At 40.1% G+C, this 14,907-nt stretch overlaps 1 long non-coding RNA gene across 3 annotated transcripts; it reads right to left on the minus strand.

Moving 5' to 3' along the window:
* Positions 1–3,025: 3,025 nt before the first annotated feature.
* Positions 3,026–13,948, minus strand: LOC113894960. 3 transcript variants are annotated; one of them, XR_003511717.1, is made up of 4 exons: positions 12,083–13,945; positions 11,928–12,000; positions 7,736–8,050; positions 3,026–3,066 (listed from the first exon to the last, which is right to left on the minus strand). It is a non-coding gene; the product is annotated as an uncharacterized LOC113894960 (long non-coding RNA). The 3 variants fall into 3 exon arrangements; XR_003511718.1 differs by lacking the exon at positions 3,026–3,066 and adding an exon at positions 9,550–9,866 and having other exon boundaries at positions 5,969–8,050; positions 12,083–13,948; XR_003511716.1 differs by lacking the exon at positions 3,026–3,066 and having other exon boundaries at positions 5,969–8,050; positions 12,083–13,940.
* Between the last annotated feature and the right edge of the window lie 959 nt (positions 13,949–14,907).

The raw sequence follows: 14,907 nt of genomic DNA on the forward strand, positions 1-14,907 counted from the left end.
TAATCATTGCATCATGAATTACAGAAATGAAAAGATATTCCCTGAGCACTACAGCCACTCAGCAAGGTTAGTGTTGCATAATAAGCAGTGAGAGAGCTAAAATCACCGAGAGATGATTCTGTGAGACAAAAATGTACCTTGTAGCACCTGAATGCGTTCTCTAGTTTTGTCACTGACTCACTACGTTTCCTCTGGCAAACTCTCTGGAGGTTGGTTTCCTTATCTGTCAAGTAAGAACACAAGCTATGCTTACCTCCCAGGGATCTTTGAAGATCCTTGGCATAACAATCTATGATGAAGTTAAAAAGAATGTCTCTAAACAAATGAAAGTCCTGTGGTTGAATCGCTTCAGCTCTTTAAGCCATGTGAATAATAAGCAGGCTTAGCATTGTTAATTGCATATTTTATTTACGGTAAAATGCACAGTCAGAAAAATGTCATTAAATAATTTTATGTTCCTTTCTGATCTTCTAATGACTATTCCCATCAACTGTGTTTGCTTGAAATTTTCTTTTAAAAAAGTGCCATTGAAGGTGAGATGTATGTTCAAGGAAATATTTAATGGCTCATCTGTAGCTTGAGGAGAGTGAATAAAAAATTGGGCAGGTTTGAATTCAAACACATTTTGTAGTAAACTAGTCTCTTTAAAATGAAAACTGAAACAGAAAAGCTAGGAATCTGTTCTGTGCAGTTTTGGCAATCAACTTTCGGTAATATAAGTAGGACAATGAGGCAAGGAGACCATCCTCCCATTCATACCAGTTTAATGTAATTACCTGAAAGCTGGCAAGATTCTAGAAAGGTATGATAACTTGGCATGTGGGTTACAAAAGACAGTGAAAGAACTTGTTCTTGTTATAATTCCACTTGCTAAACCCTAATTAGGTGCAAAAAGCATTGTTTAACCTTCAGATGCCCACCCTAGGAAGCCTTGAGGGTATGGACACTTAGATAAAACTTAGAATTGATTTGATACATAGAAAGTTTCAAAATGAGAGACATTTTAAGGGTGGAATATGGTACAAAATGGAGTTAAATTTATTAAGGTGGTTATGGAAAAGGATATTAACACCAAAGAGTCTACTTGGTACTTTTTTAAGCCAGACTTTTACTTTAAATTTTACTTATTTACTTTGCAGAGTATTTTGATTTTTGAAAGAAATATTACTCCTTAACGGAGAAGCCTGGTAGGCTACAGTCCATGGGGTCGCAAAAAGTCAGACACGACTGAGCGATTTCACTTTCACTTTAATCTAAATTTGGGTAGATTAAAAGATAAATTGCTTATCACACTGACGGCAATATACAAGATTAAGGGTTGAACCATACCAAAGACCAAACCAGAAGAAAACAAGCCGACAAGAAAGAAAAAGAAGAAATTTAAGTGATCTTCAATTGGGACTTTAAACAAATTATGCTAGTTCAACTAGTTGAACGTTAATACATACCATAAAAATGATGGGTGAAGCCAATAATGAAAGCTGAACTCGTGCAATTTAACTATAACTCCTTCTCAAACCATTCTAAAATGACAAGAAAGGAACAATAACAAACCATAAAGAGTATGAATGAAAGGAATATCAGGGTATCAACAGGTTTTTGGAAAGTAGAAGGCACACATCGTGTTACTGGAGAGCAGAGGCAATTGCATCTCAAGGCACCGCAGATGGAGACACCAAAGAAAAGCAAACCAGCTGCTCCAAGAAACCAAGAAACACTGAGGGGTTGGGGCATAGAGTACTATGTGAGGCAAGGACAGGATGGGGCTTGGAGGAAAGCCTGTTTGGCAGACAGCCTTTGAAATAGATTTCAAGATTTCCAGAAAACCAATGGTCTTCTATTCGACATCTACTTCTTACCCAGCCCCTGACATGTTTGCCCTTCCTCCTTCCTGAAAGAATGCTGAATCCTTTTAGTGTGATGGGTGTGGCCTTGAGATTCAGAGGAACGCATGTGTACAGAGTCTGGGTCACATGAAGCTAACACAGGTAAGTAGGGGCAGCAGGCTTAGAGAGCAATCAGTCCAGACTGGAACACAAGGGCAGCAGACTCTGTTAATGTGAGTTCTGTAATACCGTCAAGGGCAGCCTGGGGATACAAGAGAGATCATTCAGAGAACACTTTGGTTTTTAAAATGTTTCACTTAGTAAAGTTAGAAATTCAAAATTCCTAAGGACTTAAGCTGACTTTAAGACATTATTTTATTTGTAAGTCTAGCAAATTTTAATCAATTTTTAAAGGATCCTTTTATTCAGTCCATTAACTAGCTTGCTCCATGACGCTTGTTTAAGCATTTTAAAAAGTATTTTAAATATTTAAACATCTGACAAATAATCCAAGGTGCTCATATAATTCTTATACATCTAAAAATTAAGTTTGATTTCAGGTTAAAATCAAATTAAATCAATTACACATCTTACAATTGGAATCACAAGCTGACTCAATTGACCATGTTTTCTTAAATATTTAATGCAAAGATTTTCTAACAAAATCAGTTCAGTTCAGTCGCTCAGTCATGTCTGACTCTTTGTGACCCCATGGACTGCAGCATGCCAGGCTTCCCTGTTCATCACCAACTGGAGTTTACTCAAACTCATGTCCATTGAGTTGGTGATACCACCCAACCACCTCATCCCTTCTCCTCCTGCCTTCAATCTTTCCCAGAATCAGGGTCTTTTCCAGTGAGTCAGTTATTTGCACCAGGTGGCCAAAGTATTGGCGTTTCAGATTCAGCATCAGTCCTTCCAATGAATATTCAGGACTAAGCTCCTTTAGGATGGACTGGTTGGATATCCTTGCAGTCCAAGGGACACTCAAGAGTCTTCTCCAACACCACAGTTCAAAAGCATTAATTCTTCAGTGTTCAGCTTTCTTTATAGTCCAATTCTCACATCCATACATGACTACTGGCAAAACCATAGCCGTGACTAGACAGACCTATGTTGGCAAAGTAATGAATGTCTCTGCTTTTTAATATGCTGTCTGGGCTGGTCATAGCTTTTCTTCCAAGGAGCAAGCGTCTTTTAATTTCATGGCTGCAGTCACCATCAGCAGTGGTTTTGGAACCTAAGAAAATAAAGTCTCTCATTATTTCCATTATTTCCCCATCTATTTGCCATGAAGGCTTCCCTGGTGGCTTAGAGGGTAAAGCATCTGCCTGCAATGCAGGAGACCTGGGTTGAATCCCTGGGTTGGGAAGATCCCCTGGAGAAGGAAATGGAAACCCACTCGAGTACTCTTGCCTGGAAAATCCCAGGAACAGGGGAGCCTGGTAGGCTACAGTCCATGGGGTTGCAAAGAGTTGAACATGACTGAGTGACTTCACTTTCTTTCTTTCTTTCATTTGCCATGAAGTGATGGGACTGGATGCCATGATTAGTTTTTTAAATGTTGAGTTTTAAGCCAACTTTTTCTCATGATGTACTCTGCATATAAGTTAAATAAGCAGGGTGACAATATACAGCCCTGACATACTCCTTTTCCTATTTGGAACCAGTCTGTTGTTCCATGTCCAGTTCTAACTGTTGCTTCCTGACCTGCATATAGGTTTCTTAAGAGGCAGGTCAGGTGGTCTGGTATTCCCATCTCTTTCAGAATTTTCCACAGTTTATTGTGATCCACACAGTCAAAGGCATTGGCATAGTCAATAAAACAGAAATAGATATTTTTCTGGAACTCTCTTGCTTTTTCCATGATCCAGTGGAGGTTGGCAATTTGATCTCTGGTTCCTCTGCCTTTTCTAAAACCAGCTTGAACATCTGGAAGTTCACAGTTCATGTATTGCTGAAGCCTGGCTTGGAGAATTTTGAGCATTACTTTACTATCATGTGAGATGAGTGCAACTGTGTGGTAGTCTGAGCTACTTATTTCTAAATCCTCCCAAAGTTAAAAGATGATTCTTTGCCATTTAGAAAAAAGTTGATACCCACCACCAGCATATTGAAGTTACAATTCCACGTCATTTTTGTGACCACCCTTTCAGCTTGTTCAAAGTTTCTTTATGTGAAACAAAACAATCCCAAAGTGTCTTCACGTTCAGAGAAGACTTTGGCCTGGGCAAGGATTGGATTCTTGCCTTTGACACTGATGGGATTTACTGAGCATCGTTTTATAGTTGCTGCATTAAGCACTTGATGCCTAAAGAACTAGGTTTTTAAGTAGTCTGCCATCTGTTAGACTGGAAATGTACATACCTAATTTTTCTGTCTACTCATAGACAAAGTCTGCCACCTCCATCTAATTGCCCATATGACTTGACTGGATTTTGTATTTCTCTGGCTCTTCTTAAAGTATAAATATCTCCCTGCCTAACTTTAAAACCTAAACTTTATAAATCATTCATTCATTCATTTCAAATTTTTCCTGACTGGTGGGACCACTATTCTTAGGAATAGTATTATAACATTGGATTGATTTCTGCATATCTGCCATTGCTTTTTACTAGCTTTGTGGGCCCAACTTCTAAAGTTATTCTACTGACAAGATACAGGAAGGATGTATTTAGGGGAGGAAAATGGAACTAATTTGTTATCTAGTATATTGAAAATAATACTGAAATATGCTTTACATATCCACTGGAGAAATTGAAGAATATGCAATATATGAACTGAATGAAAACCGATGAAACAATTAATTCCAAGAAGAAGCTAAAATTGTACAAGAAAGGAAACAATTATAATATACTACTTGGTTCAGCAATAAGCAATGTTTACATAGCCATGAATACTGTAAATACTGACTAATGATTTTAAAATATTTTAGAGGGTAGGAAGGAAAAAGTTTAGAAAGTTAGTTCTTGTCGTAACAAGAAGTCAGTTGTTCTTGTTGCTGTTTAATTGCTAAGTAATGTCCAACTCTTTTGTGACCGCCAGACTGGACTGTAGCCCGCCAGACTCCTCTATCCATGGAATTTTCCAGTTAAGAATACTGGAGTGGGTTGCCCTTTCCTTTTCCAGGGTATCTTCCTGACCCAGGGATCGAATGCACGTCTCCTACATGGCCGGCAGATTCTTTACCATTGAGCCACCTAGTAAGTCCAAGAAGTCAATATAGTATCTAAAACTGGTAAATCAAAACACTGATGTATAAGATGATTACATAGAAATATGGAGGCAAATATATGAGAAAAAGCCAGAAAATTTGGAAGGAGAAAATAAAACTTAAGAAAATGAGAGTAGGGGTAGGGATGGATAAAGGTCAAGGAAAAGAAGAGGCAGGAAACTCAAGTCTTTTGCTACATTTTAAATGACCTAACGTGTCATCTAATAATTATTTTTAAAAATTTTAAGTAAAATGCCAGAATTTTAAAATTATAATTAACACTAAGAATACAGTCATCCCTATCATCTGCAGTTTCACTTTCTGTGGTTTCAGTTATCTGCAACCAAGGTCTGAAAATATTAGATGGAAAATTCTAGAAACAATTCATAAATTTTAAACCGCAAGCCATTCTGAGCGGCGTGATGAAATCTCTCGGTGTCCCTCTCCATCCTACTCAGGATGTGACTCATCCCTTTGTCCACCATATCCTCCCTGTATGTACCACCCCTCAAACCTGTGAGTCACTTAGCAGCTGTCTTGGTTATCAGATCAACTGTCATGGTATCGCACTGTTTGAGTTCAAGTGACCTTTATTCTACTTAATAATGGCCCCAAAGTGCAATAGTAGTGATGTTGAAAAAAAACAATATGCACAGATTTCGACAGTATCGTGGTTTCAGGCATCCATTGGAGGTCTTAGAATGTATCCCTCTTGGATAAGGTGGCGGGGGGGAAAGTATTGTAATATGAATGTGGGAAAATGTCATCTAATATGAAATAAAGAACCTCCAGAAAAACAAAATTGTGCGTTTATAGCACAGTAATTAAAACTACATAAAATGCAATAACTGGAAGAGATGATGGAAAAATGAACAGCTTTCTTAGGGTAACGGGATAATAAATGACTTCAAATATTTTTAACTTAGTGTTATATTAGCTTGATATCATTTTATTTTGAAAAGCTTGCAGAAAAACATTGAGTGTATTTTTTATTTGGGATTCTATTAGAATGAAAACCAGCCCCGCCTCCAGTAGTTTATACTCCAGCATTCTGAAATTCTTGAAGCCTCCCGCTGAAGACCAGCCCAGGCACATCTATGAAGTTGTCGTCCGCCTTTCCGAGCTTCCCCTCTGAGGGCCTCTTCCCGCTCCAGCTTTATTCTACCCCTGATGCCACGATCACACCACCAGGTAGTTCCTCAGGTGAGAAGTCTCTTCTCCAAGGATGCCAAGTGTCTCTGGTGGTTTTCTCATGGGATTTTCTAGTGTTTTTTAACAGTGAGATTCCCTGGAGTTTGATTTTCTACTGTTAGAGCCCTGTGTGTGCTCTGGATTGTGAAAGTGTGCTCGTGGTATGTTTTGGTGTTTTCTTCTCTTTATGGTCCAGTAGGACTCAATCAAGATAATAAATGACCTTCTAACAGTTCTGATTCTCAACAGTGAAGAGTGTTTCCTGTTTTCTCCTTTATGAATGGACCCCAGTTCCAGCAACTTCCATGTATATAGTTTGCAACCGCAACCCCTATTATATCTTCTCAAGTGTACCTTTAGCTATAGCTCATATTGACTAAATAAATTAGCCCTGAAAAATCAGAGCTCGAGGTACCCTTTGAATCCCTTGGATAAAAAGACTTCAAGTTTATCTATTGTTTGTATATCTTGGATAGCTTCTGGCTTTAATTTCTTTTGTCCAGAATTTTTAAGTGTTTGGAATGGAAGAGCTAATTACTCATTTTACCAAAGGATTCTGATTAGAGAACTTGGTCGTCAGTAAATTCCTTGAAGAAAGAAAACATCTTTGTTATTATCTGGGCTCAGCACAGTAACTGGTTTATAATCAGCAAACATTTGGTGAAGAAATGACTATTCTCAGATGACTGAGAAAAGTATTTGATTATGAGGTTAATGGCCAGATTAATGGGGTTAACCTTCCAAGGATATTTGCATTTTAAAAGGGGCTATCTTATGTGTTCACAGGGGAGTTCATTGAGGTTTCTTAATGTTTTTTTCCCCCCTCAAAGGATCTCCAATGTTGACATTTCAGACACTAAATCTAGCAAGTAGGTGATATTTTGAACAGGTAAATTCCTTCCAAATTCCCACACCTTACTCTTCACTTATGTAGTAGCCTCTTGGCCCAACCTAGTACGATGAGGTCACCCAATTCCTAAGGAGTCACTCTAGTTTTTTAGGGATAATTTGGTGTGTCAAAATGAGTTATAGCTATTTATAAACAAGTGTTATGATGAAAGGATACCAGGTACTTATATGTGATTGCCACATTGGTCAGAATATAGAAAACAGAAGATAATAAGGAAAGAACTTCCTTATTGGAATCATTGCATCATAAACTGTGAGAGGTCAGGATCTACATGATTGTTTTACAGATTAATCTTATGGATGTTGGTTTAAAGAACCAGTAGTTGATAATTCTCAAAATTATTATTAAATACTGTAGCATTAACTGTATTAACAGTAAATTCTCAAAAGAGCATCTGGGGAACAAGACTGAGTAGTAATGGGAATTCGTACCACTAACTGTTTTTTGAGTTATGCTATCTAACTAAATAAGGGTTCACAAAAACACTTGTTAACTATGATAAAAGAAGAGGGAGCCAGTGATATTAGAGGGAATAGTTAAGGTACTAAAGTTGAAGGGAAGGTAAAGCAAGTTCATACTAAAGCAAGTTCATACAAAGTTTTAGAAGAAAGGGCCTCAGGCAAGCCCTCTGCATGCAGAGATGAAGAATCTGAGGTTCAGCAAAGTACGGCGCATCGCAGTCTCCCAGTCAGTAGCAGACATAGGAGGCCAAACCTGGTCTCCTTTCTCCCAGTCTCTTATTTACTTTTCGGAGCGGTGACTTTGCTTTGTTCCTGAAGAGGCTTTGACAGTGTTGGAAAAAACCTTCTAACCAGGTGGTTCCACATGCATGTTTCACATGCACAAACTTCATTGCTAAAAATGGAATTAAAGCATCTGGCTATTCGGCACTCTATCCTCTTGCCCAGCCTGCGGAAAGATCACATGAGGGCATTTCAGTCACCGGATTCCAATCTGGACATTGAACATTTCATACAGGATTTCCGAATGGACCGGTGCTTCCCTTGAGCTGTGATTCTTTCAATCTTCACATTTTTGAAGTGACTGCATTTCCCACGGGTGGAGCAGACACTGTTTTCTTCCAACATGGGTACTACTGTGTGGTTTATTCTCTCTTTGTGGCTTTTCCATCTATTCCATTGGGATGGCATAAGGGACTTTCAAAACAATTTCTTAATGACCAGTGAAGAATTGGTAATAGAAAGTTGTGGTGGTGTAACATTCGAGACTCTTGTGTCTCATATTATTGTCATGAGTCCTGTGCTAGACATTACAGGACAAACTAGCATTTCTGTGTTTTAATAAAAGAGTTTTAAATTATTTGGTTTCCAATTTACATCAGCAATAATGCTTTTTAATCAAAGTAGGACCTGTGTTCTTCTATTTTCTGCCTCACCTCTCTCTCACCTTTTCTCATTTGTCCATTCATTTATCTACCTTTATAAAATCACTGAGCTTTCTATTCAGCATTGACTGGCCTGTGGGTTTTAAAGGCAGCAAAACACTCAGAAGGCACCCTGTTTGTTTGTTTTCCTTTTACATCTTTCCGTGTGTCAAGCACTCCTGAAGCACCTTACATAGAATGATAAAGAAGTGGCTCACTTTCCTCATCAAGATACATGCTTGTAAGTGCTTGAAAACAGGTATCTAAACTGCCCAACCATTATCTCACCAGGGTCATACAACTGTGTCCTTCATACCACACACAGGTAAGATGGATGGATGGGAGGGCAGGCCTGATTAATTACTTTGTGTATTTTTTTAAACCTGCTTTTAAGAAGGATTGCATTGCCTTATTTTAAATATTTTATTCTTAAAATGGGAAAGATGCCAGAATAACCTTGACTTGGTGTGGTGGTGCAGGGATGGGGGGTCGTTTATCTGATTGTTACTAGGCAGGCTGCTCCCACAGCAACAAAGGGTAACCATAAAGATGTACGAGGAGCTGTCCAGAACATGCTTGACTAAAAAAATGGTGAGATACCCTGAAAACAGGCCTGCTCAACATTTGTTTGGACTACATACAACTCTCCTACCACAAAAGAATGTGAACAAGAATTCAGTTTTGTTCTTCCTTTTACGATTTATGAAATTAGTCATAGTCATAATTCATAAGTCAAATTTCATTTGACCCTGCCGACACTGTACTGCAGGCAGGACTGGCATTATCAGCTTCACTGATAAAGTATAACTGTGATGAGATGACAGGGGCTTCTCCTTTCCCTCCTCCTCTTCCTTCTTGTTATAGGACAGTAGCAAGAAAAAAATCGATTCTGTTTGAAAATCAAGGAATCATTTCTCAATTAAAAATTTATCCCCAAACGTAAGACAGAAATATAAACTGTCTTCAACACAATTAGAAGTTAAGTGTAACCTCAACCACAAAATATGAGAAATGGATGACACACGCAGTCAAGCTCAAACAGGATGACGCCTGGAGAGGAGGCTTACAGCTCCAGATCACAAAATCACTAGACCAAAAGACTCCAAAATAGATGGCATAACTGGAGAGGTAAAAAGCCAGCTCTGAAAAAACGCAAATGGGCTGAGTGCCAGCAGCAGGGGATTTTCTGAATACTACCTGGTACCAGAGAGGAACAGGAATGGCAAAGCCAAAGGAGGAAATACAGACACGCCACGTACGCACAGTCAGCAGTGAGTAGATGAGTCAGAAGGGAGGAAAGATTCTGAGGTGAGGAGCTCTGCAGTTTCCAATCCCTGTTGGCTGGACAGAAAAGAAGGCTCAAATAGCTTCTCAGACCCATAGTCCTGTCCTAAGAAGCTTCACTGTAACCCAGGAAGAACTATTAATCCAAAATGGTGCCCTATCCACCATATGAATTAATACTGAATAGGTGAGTCGGAAAGAAACTGACCTCATTTAAAGAGTAATCGATGAGAATGACCTTGCATGGTGCTCACGTAAACACTCCAAGAAAAGGAACAGGAGATAAAAGCAGATAAAATCATTCAACAGAGAAAATGAATTCACTGTGCATACAAAATATGGGACCAATCATACCATCAAACATCAAAAAATTCAGGGAAAAGTTCATCCAGATATACAGGTGATCAGAAACTAGCTGGCCAAACCACCAAAGGAGATGCAATGTGAGTAACAGAGTTCAGAAAAGAAAGAGAAAAAAACAAAGACATTCCAGAAATGAGGTCCCACCAGAAGGAACACAGACTGAGAGCTAAACTAAGAGAAGGCAGAGAGAACATAAGGTGAAATGTTTTATCTTGATTAGCCAGGGGTTCAAAATACAACATGTAAGTTGATAAGCATGTAACAAGGCATGAAGAATATTTATCAAGTTAAACACAGGAAGAACCAAGTAAATCAGCCAACACTGTGCACTGGAGAAAAGGTAGAAGGAAGTACACTAACAGGACATTGCTCATAGCAGGGGGTCAATAGCAGCTAAAAAGTGTATAATTCAAAGTTATAGCTAAGAAACCACAGCAAACGTGGATAATATAATTGATGGTGCACAGTGTGTATCGATTACTTATTCATTACCCATCCCCTCCCCTCTCCTTCCTATCAGAACCCTAATTGTGTTCATATATCCATCCTTCCTTCCCGCTGTCATGGGCCCTAGGACACTATTTCTTAACTGAAGGTGCTTCTGCCCCTCCGGGGGACATCTGATACCATCTGGAGAGGTTTTTGACTCTCACAAAGAGGTACTCCTGGCATTCAGGGTAGAGGCCAGGCTGAGGTGACTTGCTCCAGGCCAAGTCCTATGTGTGATCTTTCAGACCTTATCGTAGGCCACTACAAAGGCTTTGCCTGGCAGGATTCATGGGGAAAGGCTGCCCTTCCCACACAGTTCCCCAAAGGAATGACAGTCAGTACCCTCTGGGCCTGCGTGGTCAGAGGCGTATCTGTATTCCTGCCCAGACACCCTCATTCCCAGGCCTCCTCAGGAGACCGTGGCTGAGGCACATTTCAGGTCTCTCCACTGAGACCCTCTCAAAGGGCGGCCTTGACCAAGACACTTCTCTCCACGTGGACTCAGGTTTCTGACTCCTAGCCTTTCCTCCGGTCCCCTTGGTTCATGAAGTGGCAGGAACCTTTTGCTCCAGGCTCTCAGCAGTTTCCTCCACCTGTGCTACCGTCGTCTGGCTGGCCCTTGCGCAGCGCCACCCCACAGCGAGTGGGAGGCTGGAACAGTGAGGCGCAAGCTCTACTGCCCTACTTTCCTTTTTGGCCTCGCACGTATCATGCTAAACAAAGACTTGTTACTTTCATTTTGGCTTACTGTCTCACTTTTGTAGCTTGGCACAGGAATACTGCAAAACATCCTACAATGCACGTAACTGCCTCCAAAAGTGAATTACCCGCTCCAAAATATCAGTGGTGCTGAGGCTTTGGGGGGAGCGTGACCCCATCACCAGCTCTGCTGCTGCTGCTGCTGCTAAGTCGCTTCAGTCGTGTCCAACTCTTTGTGACCCCACAGACAGCACCCCACTAGGCTCCCCCATCCCTGGGATTCTCCAGGCAAGAACACTGGAGTGGGTTGCCATTGCCTTCTCCAATGCATGAAAGTGAAAAGTGAAAGTGAAGTCGCTTAGTCATGTCTGACTCTTTGCGACCCCATGGACTGCAGCCTACCAGGCTCCTCCGTCCATAGGATTTTCCAGGCAAGAGTACTGGAGTGGGGTGCCATTGCCTTCTCCGCTCTAGGGTCAGAGAATTCTCCTGGTGAATGTTATTCATCCAGAAAGTGGACAGATGACCAAAGAAGTCAGCTCAATCACACTCAAGTAGAAGACTTACAGTTCCATGGCTGAAGGAGAGTCTTCCTCAGTTTCTGTTGTGCTGGACATGAACACGGCAACACGCAGCCATCCTGTGAACACGAAGGAAAACAGCTCTGGGATAAAGTTTACTCGGAGGAGACCAGGAGGGAGCCTGGGTCCTTGATGACATACCTGATAGAACTGTGGCTGGAGCTCACCAACTTTGTACCTTCTTTAAACTTTAAATTTATTTCATTTGAAGTTTTTCTTACTTGCAATGAAAAGTATCCCTCTACAAAAAGATAAACTAAGCAATAATACCAGAAAGCATAACTTAAGAGCAAAGATATACTACATATAAATGAATACAACTAGACTATTCTAATACATGAAATAAGACACTAAAATAGAATCACAAAGCAAAATCTACTACATAGTACTGTATATTAAAATAAAATCCCTAAATCAATCAACACAATATCAAAAATAAAATGATAAATAAAGGTGTATCAGGCAAGTGCAAGCCAAAATAAAATAGGTCATATTCGTAATATCTGGAATTTCAAAAGCATCCAGTGAGGAAAAAAATAATATAAAAATATAAAGATCAAGGTAAAACTCACAATGGAAATCTGACAATTCTGAGTTCATAAGCAACATATTGTACAGAAAACATAGCCACATATGGTACAGGAAAAAAGTAAAAAACCAAAGAAAATAAAAGGAGAACTTGACAATAACCTGTAAGTAGAATGTTTAACTTACCTCTCTCTCAAATCATGACTAAGCATATGGACCAAAAAGGCTATAGAAAATGTAAGTATCTTTAATCCCGATATAATTCATATATAGTATAAAATATATACATTTTATATAGCCCTCCGTTCTCTGAAGTGTCTAGACCTTCCACAAAAACTGACCTATATAAAGAAAACTTGACGTGGCAATAGTTTGATACCCAGGACTCCATACAAAGGGACAGCAGTTTAGTCTTAGACTCATATCACAAGGGACTCCAGGAGTGTGAAAATTGTTCCCATGGGCAAGAACGCTGCTGTTTGTGGTAAGAGCAAGTACAAAGAAATAGAGAGGGGCCAGAGAGGGCACTGCTGGGCCCGCACAGAAGTCAGCCCAACCTGACCAAGGATGACAGCAGCCTTCACTCTCCAGATAGTAAGGCAAGGGTAAACTCACAAAAAGTCACGAATGCTCTGTGCAAGGCAAACCGCGATAAGCGCAGAAGACTGAGAACTTTGTACACAAGTGCATTACACAAGACAAAAAAGTGAATTCTCTGTTCAAACTGGTGTGGAATTAAATAGTGGAAGTATAAGGTAGATCAGTCAGCAGAACCTGGAGAAAAATCTGGGTGACCTGAATTAAAAAAAAAAAAAAAAGACTTTGTCTAAACAAGACAGTTCTTGAAGAACTATCACTTCATTTTTCTCTCATAATGCCATCTACTGTCCTCATGCTCTGCTAAACTAAGTCACTTCAGTCGTGTCCGACTCTGTGCAACCCCACAGACGGCAGTCCAACAGGCTCCCCCGTCCCTGGGATTCTCCAGGCAAGAACACTGGAAGGGGTTGCCATTTCCTTCTCCAATGCATGAAAGTGAAAAGTGAAAGTGAAGTCGCTCAGTCGTGTCTGACTTCCAGCGACCTCATGGACTGCAGCCTACCAGGCTCCTCCATCCATGGGATTTTCCAGGCAAGAGTACTGGAGTGGGGTGCCATTGCCTTCTCCGCCCTCATGCTCTAGGTATATGTATACAAAGACTTTACTTTTCTCTCATAATGCCATCTACTGCCCTCATGCTCTAGGTATATGTATAAAAAGTATAATGTCACACGTTCTCCGTCCACTTATGCTCTCCTGCTGCCTCCATTTGCTACTCAAAGAAAACAGGATGTAAAGTATTTAGCACACTTCTTCCCCATAACCCGAGACTGTACAATACGCCTAGAACATTTGCTGGTGGTTAAGAATGATGCTAAAGCTGAAACTCCAGTACTTTGGGCACCTCATGCAAAGAGTTGACTCATTGGAAAAGACCCTGATGCTGGGAGGGATTGGGGGCAGGAGGACAAGGGGACGACAGAGGATGAGATGGCTGGATGGCATCACTGACTCGATGGACATGAGTCTGAGTGAACTCTGGGAGTTGGTGATGGACAGGGAGGCCTGGCGTGCTCGCAGTCGGACACGACTGAGCAACTGAACTGAACTGAAAAAATATTCAAGATTAAAAATAAAGTAGAACTATGTTTTTTCCCTTCTACTTCTAAATAAGAAAAATGAATAAGAAAAATAATGAATAAGAAAAATAAGAATAAATAAGAAAACTGAAGAATGGACTTCGAGAACACCCCCAGAACATCTGCTGGTTGTTAAGAGTGGACCGCAAGAACTCATTAGGACCATGGCAGCAGGACTTGCTGGCTCTGGACTTCAAGGGCAAAAACTGGGTCTGAGTTCACACATATGGTTTTTAAGGGTGAAAAGATTGAATAACACACTATGGAGACTAACATGCCAGGATAAAGAGACAGTACCTCAGGCTGCGCCTTCCCATCTCTTTGCTGGCTGGAGGATTAGGATGTGAGAAGAAATATCTTCTAGTATTTAAAACAAACAAAAAGCACACTTTACAGGGAGAGAAACAGTGAGAAACAGATGCTTCAGTCAAACTGCCACTGAATGGTGATTAACTATAATTTCTTGCTCTGATGTAGAAGACTTTTTGTTTGTTTTGGAAAATGAATCTAAGATCCTTGTAAATAAAACTGTCCTGTTTATACAGCAGTATTACCAAGTTCGGTGACTTCAGTGAAATCCTAGTTCTTGTGTAACCATGGGAAAACGTGACTTGTACTGAACTTCCTAGTTAATTTCTAGGGAAGATATTGCAACAGCTATGGCTAATACGACGAAATTTTATCTAATATCTAAGATGAGCATTGTTGAATACTAAAATAGTTTCCTTCATTCTTTCTACTCTGAAAGCTCAAAGTAAA

The sequence above is a fragment of the Bos indicus x Bos taurus genome, chromosome 7, assembly GCF_003369695.1.
Source record: "Bos indicus x Bos taurus breed Angus x Brahman F1 hybrid chromosome 7, Bos_hybrid_MaternalHap_v2.0, whole genome shotgun sequence".
Lineage (NCBI taxonomy): Eukaryota > Metazoa > Chordata > Mammalia > Artiodactyla > Bovidae > Bos > Bos indicus x Bos taurus.